The sequence below is a fragment of the Pan paniscus genome, chromosome 20, assembly GCF_029289425.2.
Source record: "Pan paniscus chromosome 20, NHGRI_mPanPan1-v2.0_pri, whole genome shotgun sequence".
In the NCBI taxonomy this organism is placed as follows: domain Eukaryota; kingdom Metazoa; phylum Chordata; class Mammalia; order Primates; family Hominidae; genus Pan; species Pan paniscus.
This window is the reverse complement of record NC_073269.2, coordinates 49,381,833-49,398,825: the sequence shown is the minus strand read 5'-3', so window position 1 is coordinate 49,398,825 and position 16,993 is coordinate 49,381,833. Positions and strand designations below refer to the sequence as shown.

Below are 16,993 nucleotides of genomic sequence, written 5' to 3'. Positions count from 1 at the left end.
ATGAAATGCTCTTGACTATTGTAAATACAAAATTGCATGCAGGATTGTGTAAACACAATGACAGGTTGGGCTGCCAGAATGAGCCTACAGCGCGTGATGTGCTTCTGTTATATGGATGGGAGATAGAATTATGAGTTTAGAACATAGATTACAAACGCAACCTGATTGGAACACTTCTGATTTTTGTAAAACTCTGTTCCAATATAAAGAGTCTGGTCACAATTGGGAATCAGTAAAATGCCATTTACAAGGAAGTGAAGATAATTTAAGTTTAGACATAAGCAAGCTGAAAGAACAGATTTTTGAAGCTTCTCAAGCATACTTAACTGCTTTACCCAGTGCTGAAGTTTTAGACAGTATCTCTGAGGGGTTATCTAATCTCAACCCCATTCAATAGGTAAAATCTTTGGGAGGATCCACTATTGTTAATTTTGTTCTGTGTATAATTTGTGCTATTGGTTTATTGTTCATGTGTAAAATTGGAAAAAATGTTCTTCAATCCAGTCGTGATCAGTGCCAAGCTATGATTGCTATGGTTCATTTAAATCAGAGAAAAGCAGAGATGTAGGGAGAACCCCTGAACTATTGCTACGGAATGAAAGATGAAATGCTCCTGATTATTGTAAATACAAAGTTGCATGCAGGATTGTGTAAAGACAAATACCAGGCTGGACTGCCAGAATGAGCCAACAGCACGTGATGTGCTTCCCCCTGCAGAGAGCCTATGAATGGACATGCAGTCAGGGAGGTTTCACATTACCAAGATTCCTATCCCAGAAAAGCAGATGTCCATAGCTCTGGGAATGGAATGTGACCCTTACGGAGAGCCTATAAATGACCCTAAATCCCTCACTAACCTACCAACACTCTCACTAAACTTAATAATAAATGCTGGTATATCCAGTGCATTGGCAGCATCGCAGGATGAGAAGGCAGTGACCCCTCTGGACCCAGCTTTCACTATCTTGTGTGTGTCTTTTATTTCTCAACCTGCCAATCTGCCTGGGAACAAAGAAAGAGCCCCGTTGCATTGCAGGCTGCTGGCCAGATCCTGCAATATAGTCCCAGCTACTTGGGATGCTGAAGCATCTGTAGAGGGAGAGCTGCCCCAAATCATAAATCACAAATAAAAGCCAATTACATCTATAACTAAATTAGTTGTAATTTTGTCTTATCACACATGTTCACAGGAAGCAATGGCCAGTGGAGTCTCTCAGACTGCATCATTCTCACCCTGACCCTCCTGCCTTCCTCTTTCACTTACAAGGACCCTTATGATGATACAGGGAGCCACCCAGATAAGCCAGAATAAGCTTTCCATCTCAAGATACTCAACTTCATCACCTTTGAACAGTGTTTTTGCCAAGAAAAGTAAATGCATGTGTTCCAAGAGTTAGGATGTGGATTTTTTTTTTTTTTTGACAGTTTCACTCATGTTGCCCCGGCTGGAGTGCAGTGGGACAATCTGGGCTCACTGCAATCTCTGCCTCCCAGGTTCAAATGACTTTCCTGCCTCAGCCTCCCAAGTAGCTGGCATTACAGGCGCCCGCCACCACACCCAGCTAATTTTTGCATTTTTAGTAGAAACGGGGTTTCACCATGTTGGCCAGGCTGGTCTCGAACTCCTGACCTCGTGGTCTGCCCTTCTCAGCCTCCCAAAGTGCTGGGATTACAGGCGTGAGCCACCGCACCCCACCTGGATGTGGACATTTTTAAGAGGCCATTATTCTGCCTCATACAGGTCACTTTCATAAACATCACTGACAACAAAAATGTTTTGCCTTCCTTCCATGTCTCACTTTTCTGTGGGCACAAACCACAGTGAAACACACTAGCTCTGCTATGAAGTGGCTGGATGACCCTGGGCCACTCGTTTGACCTCCTTCAGCCTCTTTCCTCATCTGCAGTGAAAGGCTGACTCTTACTGCATCAGAAAATGACAGTGGAAGAGTAAATTAACATGTGTAAGACATTAGTCACAGAGCCTGGTACCTGAAGAGCCCTTGGTAAACATTCCTTTCAGTCCTTTCCTTTCACCTTCCCATTTTTCTTGCCCTCACCCATCTTCTCCTTCAACTCCTTTCTCTTCAGTAACTTACTCAGTCTAACCTGCCAATTACAGAAGCCACACTACCTATTCTCTCGTGACTCTGCTGGAATGTTCTTGTGATGCGGTCTGCTATCCACTGAAGGCAATGGGTATTATTTATATAGAGAGGTCTGTTTGCAACAAGAAATCCTTTTTCTATTCACACAAAATTTATACACAATTTCTCTTAACTTACACGTACCAGTCTCTATTCTACCCTGTTATTTCATACATGTACTTCATTATTTTATTCTTCGGTCTTTCTCCTTACACCTTAAAAATTAGGACAGTACAAAAACAAAAATAATGACCTGGGCCAGAAGAGGGGATTCCTTTAGCAAGATGAATTCTTTCCTTTTTCAAGATGAATGAATGTTATGTGTAAGGCAGCCCTGAAGCCCATTTCTGGGTTTGGCTTACATCAAAGCCATTTGACTCTAGGACACATTCTTAGATTCCCAGGAGATAATGATTGTCACGGAAGCCACACCCACTATGAGCATTCCTACTGTTGGGTAAAGGAATGTTTGCAGAATGTTGTGCATTCTGTTTACTCCTCCTAAATTCTTCCACTCCTGGAAGTTAAGCTTCCCCACTAATCAGCTTCATCTCCAGCTGGCCTGCCTGGACCCTGACTGGAAAATACCTCCCCACTCTGGATGGCCAGGGTGGCACCTTTGTCTATTCCCATAATTATAATAGCTCACACTGATGCAGCACTCACTATGTACCAGGCACTATCCTAAGGCCTTTCCAGGTAACTACAGTCCTCACCAAAAAATCCCAAGTGCCACCATCCCCATTTTCACAGATTAAAAAAAAAAAAACTGGGGAAGGAGCCAAGATGGCTGAATAGGAACAGCTCTGGTCTACAGCTCCCAGCATGAGCGACACAGAAGATGGGTGATTTCTGCATTTCCATCTGAGGTACCGGGTTCATCTCACTAGGGAGTGCAAGACAGTGGGCGCAGGACAGTGGGTGCGTGCACCGTGCACGAGCCGAAGCAGGGTGAGGCATTGCCTCACTCAGGAAGCACAAGGAGTCAGGGAGTTCCCTTTCCTAGTCAAAGAAAGGGGTGACAGATGGCACCTGGAATATCGGGTCACTCCCACCCGAATACTGTGCTTTTCCGACGGGCTTAAAAAAGGGTGCACCACGAGATTATATCCTGCACCTGGTTCGGAGGGTCCTATGCCCACAGAGTCTCGCTGATTGCTAGCACAGCAGTCTGAGATCAAACTGCAAGGCGGCAGCGAGGCTGGGGGAGGGGCGCCCGCCATTGCCCAGGCTTGCTTAGGTAAACAAAGCAGCCTGGAAGAGGGAACTGGGTGGAGCCCACCACAGCTCAAGGAGGCCTGCCTGCCTCTGTAGGCTCCACCTCTGGGGGCAGGGCACAGACAAACAAAAAGACAGCAGTAACCTCTGCAGACTTAAATGTCCCTGGCTGACAGCTTTGAAGAGAGCAGTGGTTCTTCCAGTACGCAGCTGGAGATCTGAGAATGGGCAGACTGCCTCCTCAAGTGGGTCCTTGACCCCTGACCCCCAAGCAGCCTAACTGGGAGGCACCCCCAGCAGGGGCACACTGACACCTCACACGGCAGGGTACTCCAACAGACCTGCAGCTGAGGGTCCTGTCTGTTAGAAGGAAAACTAACAAACAGAAAGGACATCCACACCAAAAACCCAACGGTACATCACCATCATCAAAGACCAAAAACAGATAAAACCACAAAGATGGGGAAAAAACAGAACAGAAAAACTGGAAACTCTAAAAAGCAGAGCACCTCTCCTCCTCCAAAGGAACGCAGTTCCTCACCAGCAACGGAACAAAGCTGGACAGAGAACGACTTTGACGAGCTGAGAGAAGAAGGCTTCAGACGATCAAATTACTCTGAGCTACGGGAGGACATTCAAAGAAGTTGAAAACTTTGAAAAAAGTTTCAACAGGCAAAGAAGTTGAAAACTTTGAAAAAAATTTAGAAGAATGTATAACTAGAATAACCAATACAGAGAAGTGCTTAAAGGAGCTGATGGAGCTGAAAACCAAGGCTTGAGAACTACGTGAAGAATGCAGAAGCCTCAGGAGCCGATGCGATCAACTGGAAGAAAGGGTATCAGCAATGGAAGATGAAATGAATGAAATGAAGCGAGAAGGGAAGTTTAGAGAAAAAAGAATAAAAAGAAATGAACAAAGCCTCCAAGTAATATGGGACTATGTGAAAAGTCCAAATCTACGTCTGATTGGTGTACCTGAAAGTGACGGGGAGAATGGAACCAAGTTGGAAAACACTCTGCAGGATATTATCCAGGAGAAATTCCCCAATCTAGCAAGGCAGGCCAACGTTCAGATTCAGGAAATACAGAGAACGCCACAAAGATACTCCTCGAGAAGAGCAACTCCAAGACACATAATTGTCAGATTCACCAAAGTTGAAATGAAGGAAAAAATGTTAAGGGCAGCCAGAGAGAAAGGTTGGGTTACCCTCAAAGGGAAGCCCATCAGACTAACAGCAGATCTCTCAGCAGAAACCCTACAAGCCAGAAGAGAGTGGGGGCCAATATTCAACATTCTTAAAGAAAAGAATTTTCGGCCGGGCGCGGTGGCTCACGCCTGTAATCCCAGCACTTTGGGAGGCCGAGGCGGGCGGATCACGAGGTCAGGAGATCGAGACCATCCTGGCTAACACAGTGAAACCCCGTCTCTACTAAAAATACAAAAAATTAGCCGGGCGTGATGGCGGGCGCCTGTAGTCCCAGCTACTCGGGAGGCTGAGGCAGGAGAATGGCGTGAACCCGGGAGGCGGAGCTTGCAGTGAGCCGAGATCACGCCACTGCACTCCAGCCTGGGCGACAGAGCGAGACTCCGTCTCAAAAAAAAAAAAAAAGAAAAGAATTTTCAACCCAGAATTTCATATCCAGCCAAACTAAGCTTCAAAAGTGAAGGAGAAATAAAATACTTTACAGACAAGCAAATGCTGAGAGATTTTGTCACCACCAGACCTGCCCTAAAAGAGCTCCTGAAGGAAGCGCTAAACATGGAAAGGAACAACCGGTACCAGCCGCTGCAAAATCATGCCAAAATGTAAAGACCATCGAGACTAGGAAGAAACTGCATCAACTAATGAGAAAAATAACCAGCTAACATCATCATGACAGGATCAAATTCACACATAACAATATTAACTTTAAATGTAAATGGACTAAATGCTCCAATTAAAAGACACAGACTGGCAAATTGGATAAAGAGTCAAGACCCATCAGTGTGCTGTATTCAGGAAACCCATCTCATGTGCAGAGACACACATAGGCTCAAAATAAAAGGATGGAGGAAGATCTACCAAGCAAATGGAAAACAAAAAAAGGCAGGGGTTGCAATCCTAGTCTCTGATAAAACAGACTTTAAACCAACAAAGATCAAAAGAGAAAAAGAAGACCATTACATAATGGTAAAGGGATCAATTCAACAAGAGGAGCTAACTATCCTAAATATATATGCACCCAATACAGGAGCACCCAGATTCATAAAGCAAGTCCTGAGTGACCTACAAAGAGACTTAGACTCCCACACATTAATAATGGGAGACTTTAACACCCCACTGTCAACATTAGACAGATCAATGAGACAGAAAGTCAACAAGGATACCCAGGAATTGAACTCAGCTCTGCACCAAGCGGACCTAATAGACATCTACAGAACTCTCCACCCCAAATCAACAGAATATACATTTTTTTCAGCACCACACCACACCTATTCCAAAATTGACAACATACTTGGAAGTAAAGCTCTCCTCAGCAAATGTAAAAGAACAGAAATTATAACAAACTATCTCTCAGACCACAGTGCAATCAAACTAGAACTCAGGATTAAGAATCTCACTCAAAATCATTCAACTACATGGAAACTGAACAACCTGCTCCTGAATGACTACTGGGTACATAACGAAATGAAGGCAGAAATAAAGATGTTCTTTGAAACCAACGAGAAAAAAGACACAACATTCCAGAATCTCTGGGATGCATTCAAAGCAGTGTGTAGAGGGAAATTTATAGCACGAAATGCCCACAAGAGAAAGCAGGAAAGATCCAAAATTGACACCCTAACATCACAATTAAAAGAACTAGAAAAGCAAGAGCAAACACATTCAAAAGCTAGCAGGAGGTAAGAAATAACTAAAATCAGAGCAGAACTGAAGGAAATAGAGACCCAAAAAACCCTTAAAAAAATTAATGAATCCAGGAGCTGGTTTTTTGAAAGGATCAACAAAATAGATAGACCGCTAGCAAGACTAATAAAGAAAAAAAGAGAGAAGAATCAAATAGATGCAATAAAAAATGATAAAGGGGATATCACCACCGATCCCACAGAAATACAAACTACCATCAGAGAATACTACAAACACCTCTATGCAAATAAACTAGAAAATCTAGAAGAAATGGATAAATTCCTCGACACATACACTCTTCCAAGACTAAACAAGGAAGAAGTTGAATCTCTGAATAGCCCAATAACAGGAGCTGAAATTGTGGCAATAATGAATAGCTTACCAACCAAAAATTGTCCAGGACCAGATGAATTCACAGCCGAATTCTACCAGAGGTACAAGGAGGAAGTGGTACCATTCCTTCTGAAATTATTCAACCAATAGAAAAAGAGGGAATCCTCCCTAACTCATTTTATGAGGCCAGCATCATTCTGATACCAAAGCCTGGCAGAGACACAACAAAAAAAGAGAATTTTAGACCAATATCCTTGATGAACATTGATGCAAAAATCCTCAATAAAATACTGGCAAAAAGAATCCAGCAGCACATCAAAAAGCTTATCCACCATGATCAAGTGGGCTTCATCCCTGGGATGCAAGGCTGGTTCAATATACGCAAATCAACAGATGTAATCCAGCATATAGACAGAGCCAAAGACAAAAACCACATGATTATCTCAATAGATGCAGAAAAGTCCTTTGACAAAATTCAACAATGCTTCATGCTAAAAACTCTCAATAAATTAGGTATTGATGGGATGTATTTCAAAATAATAAGAGCTATCTATGACAAACCCACAGCCAATATCATACTGAATGGGCAAAAACTGGAAGCACTCCCTTTGAAAACTGGCACAAGACAGGGATTCCCTCTCTCACCACTCCTATTCAACATAGTGTTGGAAGTTCTGGCCAGGGCAATTAGGCAGGAGAAGGAAATAAAGGGTATTCAATTAGGAAAAGAGGAAGTCAAATTGTCCCTCTTTGCAGACGGAATGATTGTATATCTAGAAAACCCCATTGTCTCAGCCCAAAATCTCCTTAAGCTGATAAGCAACTTCAGCAAAGTCTCAGGATACAAAATCAATGTACAAAAATCACAAGCATTCTTATACACCAACAACAGACAAACAGAGAGCCAAATCATGAGTGAACTCTCATTCACAATTGCTTCAAAGAGAATAAAATACCTAGGAATCCAACTTACAAGGGATGTGAAGGACCTCTTCAAGGAGAACTACAAGCCACTGCTCAAGGAAATAAAAGAGGATACAAACAAATGGAAGAACATTCCATGCTCATGGGTAGGAAGAATCAATATCATGAAAATGGCCATACTGCCCAAGGTAATTGACAGATTCAATGCCATTCCCATCAAGCTACCAATGCCTTTCTTCACAGAATTGGAAAAAACTACTTTAAAGTTCATATGGAACCAAAAAAGAGCTCACATCACCAAGTCAATCCTAAGCCAAAAGAACAAGGCTGGAGGCATCACACTACCTGACTTCAAACTACTACAAGGCTACAGTAACCAAAACAGCATGGTACTGGTACCAAAACAGAGATATAGATCAATGGAACAGAACAGAGCCCTCAGAAATAATGCCGCATATCTACAACTATCTGATCTTTGACAAACCTGAGAAAAACAAGCAATGGGGAAAGGATTTCCTATTTAATAAATGGTGCTGGGAAACTGGCTAGCCATATGTAGAAAGCTGAAACTGGATCCCTTCCTTACACCTTATACAAAAATCAATTCAAGATGGATTAAAGACTTAAACGTTAGACCTAAAACCATAAAAACCCTAGAAGAAAACCTAGGCAATACCATTCAGGACATAGGCATGGGCAAGGACTTCATGTCTAAAACACCAAAAGCAATGGCAACAAAAGCCAAAATTGACAAATGGGATGTATTTAAACTAAAGAGCTTCTGCACAGCAAAAGAAACTACCATCAGAGTGAACAGGCAACCTGCAAAATGGGAGAAAATTTTCGCAACCTACTCATCTGACAAAGGGCTAATATCCAGAATCTACAATGAACTCAAACAAATTTACAAGAAAAAAAACAAACAACCCCATCAAAAAGTGGGCAAAGGACATGAACAGACACTTCTCAAAAGAAGACATTTATGCAGCCAAAAAACACATGAAAAAATGCTCATCATCATTGGCCATCAGAGAAATGCAAATCAAAACCACTATGAGATACCATCTCACACCAGTTAGAATGGCAATCATTAAAAAGTCAGGAAACAACAGGTGCAGGAGAGGATGTGTAGAAATAGGAACACTTTTACACTGTTGGTGGGACTGTAAACTAGTTCAACCATTGTGGAAGTCAGTGTGGGATTCCTCAGGGATCTAGAACTAGAAATACCATTTGACCCAGCCATCCCATTACTGGGTATATACCCAAAGGACTATAAATCATGCTGCTATAAATTCACATGCACACATATGTTTATTGTGGCACTATTCACAATAGCAAAGACTTGGAGCCAACCCAAATGTCCAACAATGATAGACTGAATTAAGAAAATGTGGCACATATACACCAAGGAATACTATGCAGCCATAAAAAATGATGAGTTCATGTCCTTTGCAGGGACATGCATGAAATTGGAAGTCATCATTCTCAGTAAACTATCACAAGAACAAAAAACCAAACACCGCCTATTCTCACTCATAGGTGGGAATTGAAAAATGAGATCACATGGACACAGGAAGGGGAACATCACACTCTGGGGACTGTTGTGGGGTGGGGGGAGGGGGGAGGGATAGTATTGGGAGATATACCTAATGCTAGATGACGAGTTAGTGGGTGCAGTGCACCAGCATGGCACATGTATACATATGTAACTAACCTGCACAATGTGCACATGTACCCTAAAACTTAAAGTATAATAATAAATGAAAAAAAAGGGAGAGAAAGAATAAAATGGAAATTAAGGTAAAAGGATATATATATATATATCTGCATCCTCTGGTGCATTTCAATCAAATAGCATGTGGCTGTCTACATAAGCAATCTAATTGTTTTGGATTAAAGAAAAAAATGATGGCTCTATACATCCCTCTAATAGAATTACAGTTCCTCATCAGGTTTGTTCCTGTAGCTCCTCATCCTCATTAATAGCATTTTTGCATAGTCTGTCCTTATATAGCATTAAAACTGCCATCATTAGACTGGTAAAATTTTCTGTGCCTTATACCTGCTACTTTTTGGATTTGAGTAGATTGGACATTCCCTTCAGTCCTCCCCTCACCCCATGAGATTCATTGGAAAGAAACAAAAAGGAATGAATTTGAAAGAAGGAATTTATCTTTTCTTTTCAAATCGTAGTATAAGTATATTTTCATCTCATTTCCTTTATGAAACCAATCCAAAGCAACAAGAGAAGGAGAAACAAACAAATGTTATCTTTGATGAAGCTACAGATCCCCTATAACACTGGATCACTGTAGATGCAAGAAGACAGCCAAGTGTATGAGAAGTGGATGGAGGTATTTGGGAACTCCAAGAGAAGGTGTCTTTCTATGTGTGACTCAGGCAGAGTGGACCCAGCTCATAGTTATCCAAAGTGGATGGGTGGCACACATTGAAAGGAAATGTGTCTATCCCATGCTTAGAAAGTTAAGATCAAGGTTCATGGCCTGGTTTTGGAAGCCTACATCATGTTTCAATCATGGCATAGGATAGAAGGAAGAGTCAATAAGATAAAAGCTACCTGGCCGTCTTTGCCCAAAGCTGCCTGGTGAAGATAAGTCAAGGTAAAATAATCACATTAAAATGTTCTGTAAAATGCACAGCCTCTTTGTGAGCCTGGAAGATGTCCTGCTATGCTGGACCAGATAACCCACAGGCCAAGTCCAGCTGAGAAAAATCCTAGAGATAACAGACTGAAACCCAATCTTCCCATTTGTTTAGCACATTCCTCTTCCCTTTCACCAGAACTTTGCCCAAAATTCTAGTCCAAAAAGATGAGGAACAATGCAACTTAAAAAGGGTGGAGCCAGCCGGGGGCCTTTAAAATGATGCTGAAATGAAAAAAGAACAGAACATGATTTATGAAGATGAGAAACAGAAAGATTATATACCACAACAGAGCCAAAAACCATGAACAAAGTTATTTCTAAGGAATCAATTAAAGACACTACTGTTTCTCTGAAATGAGAATTTAAAGAAGCAATATAAGGCTTTAAGGAAGAACTGATAATACATTAGGTTAGACGGGAATGAAAAGTGAGTGGGTAAAGCCTCAGAAATAAATTAGTAATAAATGAGAATGAAAAGGGAGTATACAGAGTCTTGGAAACAAATTAGAAACAAATGAGAATAAAAACAGAATAGGCAGAGCCTCAGAATCTCAGACAGAGAGACACAAAAGGAGACTAAAATCAAAGGTCATGATAGAAGCAGCAAAAGGGAGATGAGACACCACTGAAGGAATTCAAAGGATGGTTTTGAGAAGAAAAAATGAGCAAGTGAGATGGAAAAGAACAAAAAGTAAAAGACGGAAGACAGAGATAGAGAAAAAGAGGGGGATGGGAGGGGGTGGTAGGGAAGAGATCAAATATCTATAACACTAAATGCCTTGCATGGGTTAAAAAATGAATGGAACATGAAAACAAATTTTCAAAGATACAATTCAAGGTGAAATTCCTGAAGTACAGTGAAATTTGAATCTGCAGACAGAAGTAGCTCAAGAATTACAAGGCTGTGTTTATATTGAATAATTAACAAATACCCCAATAAATTCCTGGTATTTGAAGTTATGGAAAGAATTCTGTGGATATTCAGAAAAAAAAAAACCTAGGAGGCTAACATTTGTTTATGTGACACATGAAATGCTAGAAGACAGGGGGGGCAAGATATAAAAAGTCCTTGTCCCTTTTGTGTTGCTATAAAGAATACCTGAGGCTGGAAAATTTATAAAGGAAAAGGGATGATTTGGCTTATGATTCTGGTGGCTGGAAAGTTCAAAATTGGGCATCTTCATCTGGTGATGGCCACAGCCTGCTCCCACTCATCGCAGAAGAGGAGGGGAAGCCAGCATGTGCAGAGATTACACGAGCAAGGGAGCAAGAGAGAAACCGGGGAGGTGGCCCGCTCTTTTAACAACCAGGTCTTGCAGGAACTAATAGAGGAAGAATTCATTCACCATCAGGAGAGGACATTAATCTATTCAATGGGAGGGATCTGTCCCTCCCATTTCTCCAAAGAAGATGTACAAATGGCCAGCAAGCATATAAAATATTGATCAATATCACTAATCATTAAGGAAATGAAAATGTAAACCACAATGAAATTATACCTTATGCCAATTTAAATGGCTACTCTCAAGCACAAAGCAAAAACCCCAGAAAATAATAAGTGTTAATGAGACTGTGGAACAATTGGAACCCCTGTGCACTATTCATAAGAATTAAAATGGTGCAGCCACTGTGAAAAACATTATGGCGGTTCCTCAGAAAACTAAAACTAGAGGTACTGTATGACCTGGCCATTCCACTCCTGGGTATAAACCCAAAATAATTGAGAGCAGAGACCCAAACAGATTTTGGTACCTCAATGTTTATAGCAGCATTATTTACAATAGCCAAAAAGTGAAGGCAACCCAAGTGTCCATGGATAGATGAATGGATAAACAAAATGTGGTCTATCCATACAATGAAATATTATTCAGCCTTCAAAAGGAAAAAAATTCTCACATATGTTACAACATGAATGAACCTTGAGGACATTATGCTAAGTAAAATAAACCAGTCACAAAAAGATACACAGTGTATGATCTCATTTATAGAAGTCCCTAGAGCAGTCAAAATCATAGAGACACTGAAATAGTTGTTACCTGGTGTGGGGAGGAGGAAGAATGAGGAGTTAGTGTTTCATGGATATGAATTTTCCCTGTTACAAGATGAAAAATACTCTCTGAAGATGGGTGGCGCTGATGGTTGCACAATGCAAATGTATTTCTGAACGGTGCACTTAAAAATTTTTAAGATGGGGTCAGGTGCAGTGGCTCATACCTGTAGTCCCAGCACTTTGGAGCTAAGGCAGGAGGATCATTTGAGTCCAGGAGTGCGAGACCAGCCTGGGCAGCATAGGAAGAACTCGTCACTCCCAAAAATATAAAAATTAGCTGGGCATGGTGGTATATGCTTGTGGTCCCAGCTACTCAGCAGGCTGAGGTACGAGGATTGCTTGAGTCCAGGAGGTGGAGGCTACAGTGAGCCATGACTCAGCTACTGCACTCCAGCCTGGGCAACAGAGCCAGACACTGTCTCCAAAATAATAATAATAATATGGCAAATACTGATGTGTATTTTATAATACCACCATTAAAAAATTAAAACTGCTCACTCTTGCCTCACTTTGGTACCTCTGCTCACTTTCACTCTTCCTGCTTCCATATCCTTGCTTTTAAATTCTACCAACTTTTTAAGGTCTAGTCCAACATGACCTCCTCCATGAAAATAGTCCTTCTTGCAAACTGTGGAATGGAACTCTACCTTCTCTGAACGGCCATCAGTTTACTTAGGTTTTGATAGCCCTTGACTCACAAGTCCATACTTAGCGCTGCTCCAGGCAGGTCACACCACCACCCCTAGTGGCCCCCACAAGACTATGTGTTCCTTAGGGGTGGAAGTCATATTTCCCTCCTCTCTTCATCTGCCGACTGACTTATACATACATAGTAAGCATTCGAGTTGAATAATTTGATAGTTATTTTCCTTTTTGTCAGAACTTTAGGGAAGATACTGGAATTGTCTCCTGTGCTTCTAAGGCTTTGTATTCTTTCATCATTGGACTATATATGGTTTCTCAGATAGCAATTTACATTTTGCAGAAAGACCTCAAACTCGCATAAAGCTCTTTGAATGAATCCAGATAAGCTGCTTCCTAAAGAAAGAACCTCCTGACTTCCTAATACTCCTTTCATACCCTAATCTTTAAACAATGTTTCTAGCAATGATTCCATTTTCCTCATATGTAGCAGAAGATCTGAGTACCATCTAAAGATAAAAACACTATTTTTCAAATTTTATTAGGTTTCTGCTTAATGGAGAATTATTGCTGTCAGTACATCAGATCTAAACATATGGTCATTTAAAGGAATAAAAGGCAAACCTTTCGTTAGTTCTTTATGTTGTGATACGTTGTATATGTTTGTATAGAAAATTTTGGGAAATGAGCAAAGTGTTTGGGTTGGATCAACTATTTCATATCAGTCTTTGTTTGTAAGCCACGTTATTGTTAAGGAGTCAGTCAGAACCACCGTTTTTGGTAATTTTACCTGGTTCATACTTGGCAGATCTGGCTGTGAGCAGGGTTTAAAGTTGGCTTACTATATGGAATTATTTTTAGGACACCTTCAATGCACTCTACACTGAGCTAAAGCCAAAAAAAATATGAGGCTTAGCTCCTGACTCTGGACAATCTAAATCTACATTTGCTACATCCAAAGCAAATAATTTCTTTTTATTTATTATTACATAAGGAGTTCATTCTTATTATAAAAAGCATGAAACCTGCAGGAGCGGTGGCTCACACCTGTAATCCCTGCACTTTGAGAAGCCAAGGCGGGTGGATAACTTGAGTCCAGGAGTTCAAAACAAGCCTCAACAACATGGTAAAAGCCCATCTCTACAAAAAATACAAAAATTAAGCATGCATGGTGGTGTGTGCCTGTAGTCCCAGCTACTCAGGAGAGCGAGGTGGGAGGACTGCTTGAGCCTGGGAGGCACAGGTTGCAGTGAGCTGAGATTGTGCCACTGCACTCCAGCCTAGGCAACAGAGTGAGACCCTATCTCAAAAAATAGTTGGCTAAAACCCTTGCTGTCTTTATAATTTATTCCTTCTCTTCTTTTTTTTTTTCCCATGACAGCTGCTTCAGGACAAGAAAGTTGTTTTGGTCTCTCAGTTAGGGCCACTGTCAGCATCATGACTGGTGTACTGGCCAGAGTTACTCTCTTTATTATACCAAACTCTTATCAGAGTTTTAGCAATAGTCATTTTACATGTTGGTCATTCACAGATAGTTGTTTTGATTCTTCCTGAAAGCATCTGCAATCAGCTACAGTCCAAAATTGCTTCTATTTCAAAAAAATTTATGGAAAAGATACTGACAAGTACTCTTGCATACAAGTTTCTGAGCAGTTCAAGGTTATATCACTGGACTGTCTATAGACTTCCAAAACTTTAACAAACAGGTTGATGCCTTCATGAAATATGCCCACCAAGACCAAGCAGAACAAATATAATTTCATTGAAATAAATGATAATGTGGATAATGTTTTTATAATTTTCATTTGAAAATTTGCTGATTCTTTAAATGATTTTTTCCAGATTTATGGAATTTTTCTTCTTTTAAGCTATCTATATCTAAAGCAATTTGGTAAAGTATACTTTTGGAAACAATAATTGAAGCCCATTGATTTTTGCTCTTTACCTAACTGTCCCAGGATTGGGAAACTATTCATGAGTATTCATATGTTTATGCTAATACAGTTATTTGCACAAGTTTAGTAAGAATCTTCTCTCTCTACAAAAGGACACGTTTCAAAACATTGGTTATATCACCAAGGCTTTGACTAAGATGTTATATTTGAGAACATACATAGAATGGACCCATAAGTACTGCATGCAAAAGCTGAAGATGGCTTTCATTTGGCTTCCTCATCTCAAGAGGTTTGTAAAAGTTTAATCTGAGACTCCTTATAAAAACTTCTAGGGAAGCAAACTTTAGGAAGAGCCTCTGTGGTCCAATGCTACTCTTGATGCACTTATGTAAAGAATCCCGGCAAAGTTTGATAAGACTAAACCTACTTTGGAAACAAATTTGTCCTACTGGGATTCTCTTTGGTAAAAATAGATATGCCTATAGAGAGAAAAATAATGTTGAAAATAAAAAGTGTAGTATACCTGCTATGAAATTGCAGCTCTGTTCACTGTTTTTGAGTTTTTATTATTCACCAGTAGTCTGGACTAGACCCTGAATTCTTCTAGTTCCTCCCATCCAGTTTTCTCTTATTGAATCAGTAACAACAAAATCTGCTTTGTTCCTGAAGCCCTATAAGTTGGAGGTGGAAAGCTCAATGTAAATTTCATGGGAAAACCCTCCTGCCTGAGGTATGAGTCACTCAGAGCTCACCAATATGTTTGACACCATAACTACAGACACTCAAACTGAAAACCAGGATAAGAAGTTGACAACTTCACACTGTCAAAAGCTTTTCCCAAGTTGTCAGAACAAGTCTCCACATCAAAATCAGGCTCTTACCCCTCTTAATTTGTCCATGCTTATGCCTGCCTCTTTCACGTGGCACGATGATGGTATCATTAGAATTTCACATGAAGTAGCTTCTGAAAGTAGCGTAACAGAGTGACAGATATATCATGTCACCCTCAAATTTTTACATAAGATATCATTTAGTCCACCCAATGGCTGACAGTAGCAGCATCTTTAACACAATTGTTTGTTCAAATGTACAGTGGTCCCTTTTAAAGTTACATTTTCAGACTCACTTGTTCTCACTCCCTGTTTTAATTTAATGAGCCATTGAATGCTACATAATAAAATTGTTCCCTACCAGCTGAAGAGGGAGGAGCCTGTGCAGTTTCTGACACTGACTGTTGCACATAAAGAAATATATCGAGTATAATAATGACTCAATCACAGAAGTTACCAAACATACTACTTGGTTAAAATTGCTAGACTCTTCTGGCTCACTCTTTGATCTATTCTATTTTACTTGGTTTGCATTTTGCCTAAAGTGCATACTCCAAACTTTTGGTGTTATCCTCCTAATAGTCATACTAGTAGTCTCTCTGGTGTGATAAATTCTATAGGTTTTTAAATTCTATATTTTGGTGTGGTGAATTCTACAAAAGTTCTTAAAAAGTTTTGTGTGCAGCCATCAACAAATACCAAAGGGTCTCTCTTTGGCTGAAATGACAAAAACTCAAAGAAATGTGTGATCAGGAAGACATCATAAACTTATAAATGATGGAAGCCCAATATGATGGTTACTGAGATGAATGCCAATGCTTTAAATTTTGGTCACACTCTCACCTAGGTGAGAGCCTAGAGACTCCAAAATAGAACCACTCCTGCTAAATGCTACAGTCTACAACTGAAATTTTAATGAAGCAAAGAGATACCAGAACAGACCTTTGTTTTTTGTTGAAAAGAAGAGATTCCACTCTACCTGAGACAGCATAATAAGTTTCCTCTGCTTTAACTTTTACAGAAAAGAGACCTGAAGTACCCTAATGTTCACCAATTTATTTATTTATATGACATTGTTTACTGGTTCCCACTTGACAAAACCCACTGTTTTGTTATTGTATAGCCCAGGGAGGGCTGTCACTATATTTGCAGAGTAAGAGCTGCCTCAAATAATAAATGAAAAATAAAATCTATAACTACATTAGTTGTAATTTTGTCTTTTGATGCATGCTCACACCCAGCATTGGCCAGTGGAGTTTCACAGGCTCATCATTCTCACACCGATGCCCCTGCTTTTCTTTGTCACTTACAAGGACACTTCTGATTACAATGGGCCCACCCAGATAATCTAGAACAATGTCCACATCTTAAGATTTTAATTTTATCACCCCTGCACC

The 16,993-nt window shown here is 40.4% G+C and overlaps 1 long non-coding RNA gene across 1 annotated transcript in view; it reads left to right on the top strand.

The window, feature by feature from the left end:
• The first annotated feature begins 2,510 nt into the window (after positions 1 to 2,510).
• The window catches only part of LOC130541006 (uncharacterized), a 36,868-nt gene continuing 22,385 nt past the window's right edge, over positions 2,511 to 16,993 (top strand). The window contains exons 1-2 of the long non-coding RNA XR_008955053.2: positions 2,511 to 2,846; positions 2,901 to 3,016. This is a non-coding gene — a long non-coding RNA (uncharacterized LOC130541006). The remainder of the gene's footprint in view (positions 2,847 to 2,900; positions 3,017 to 16,993) is intronic.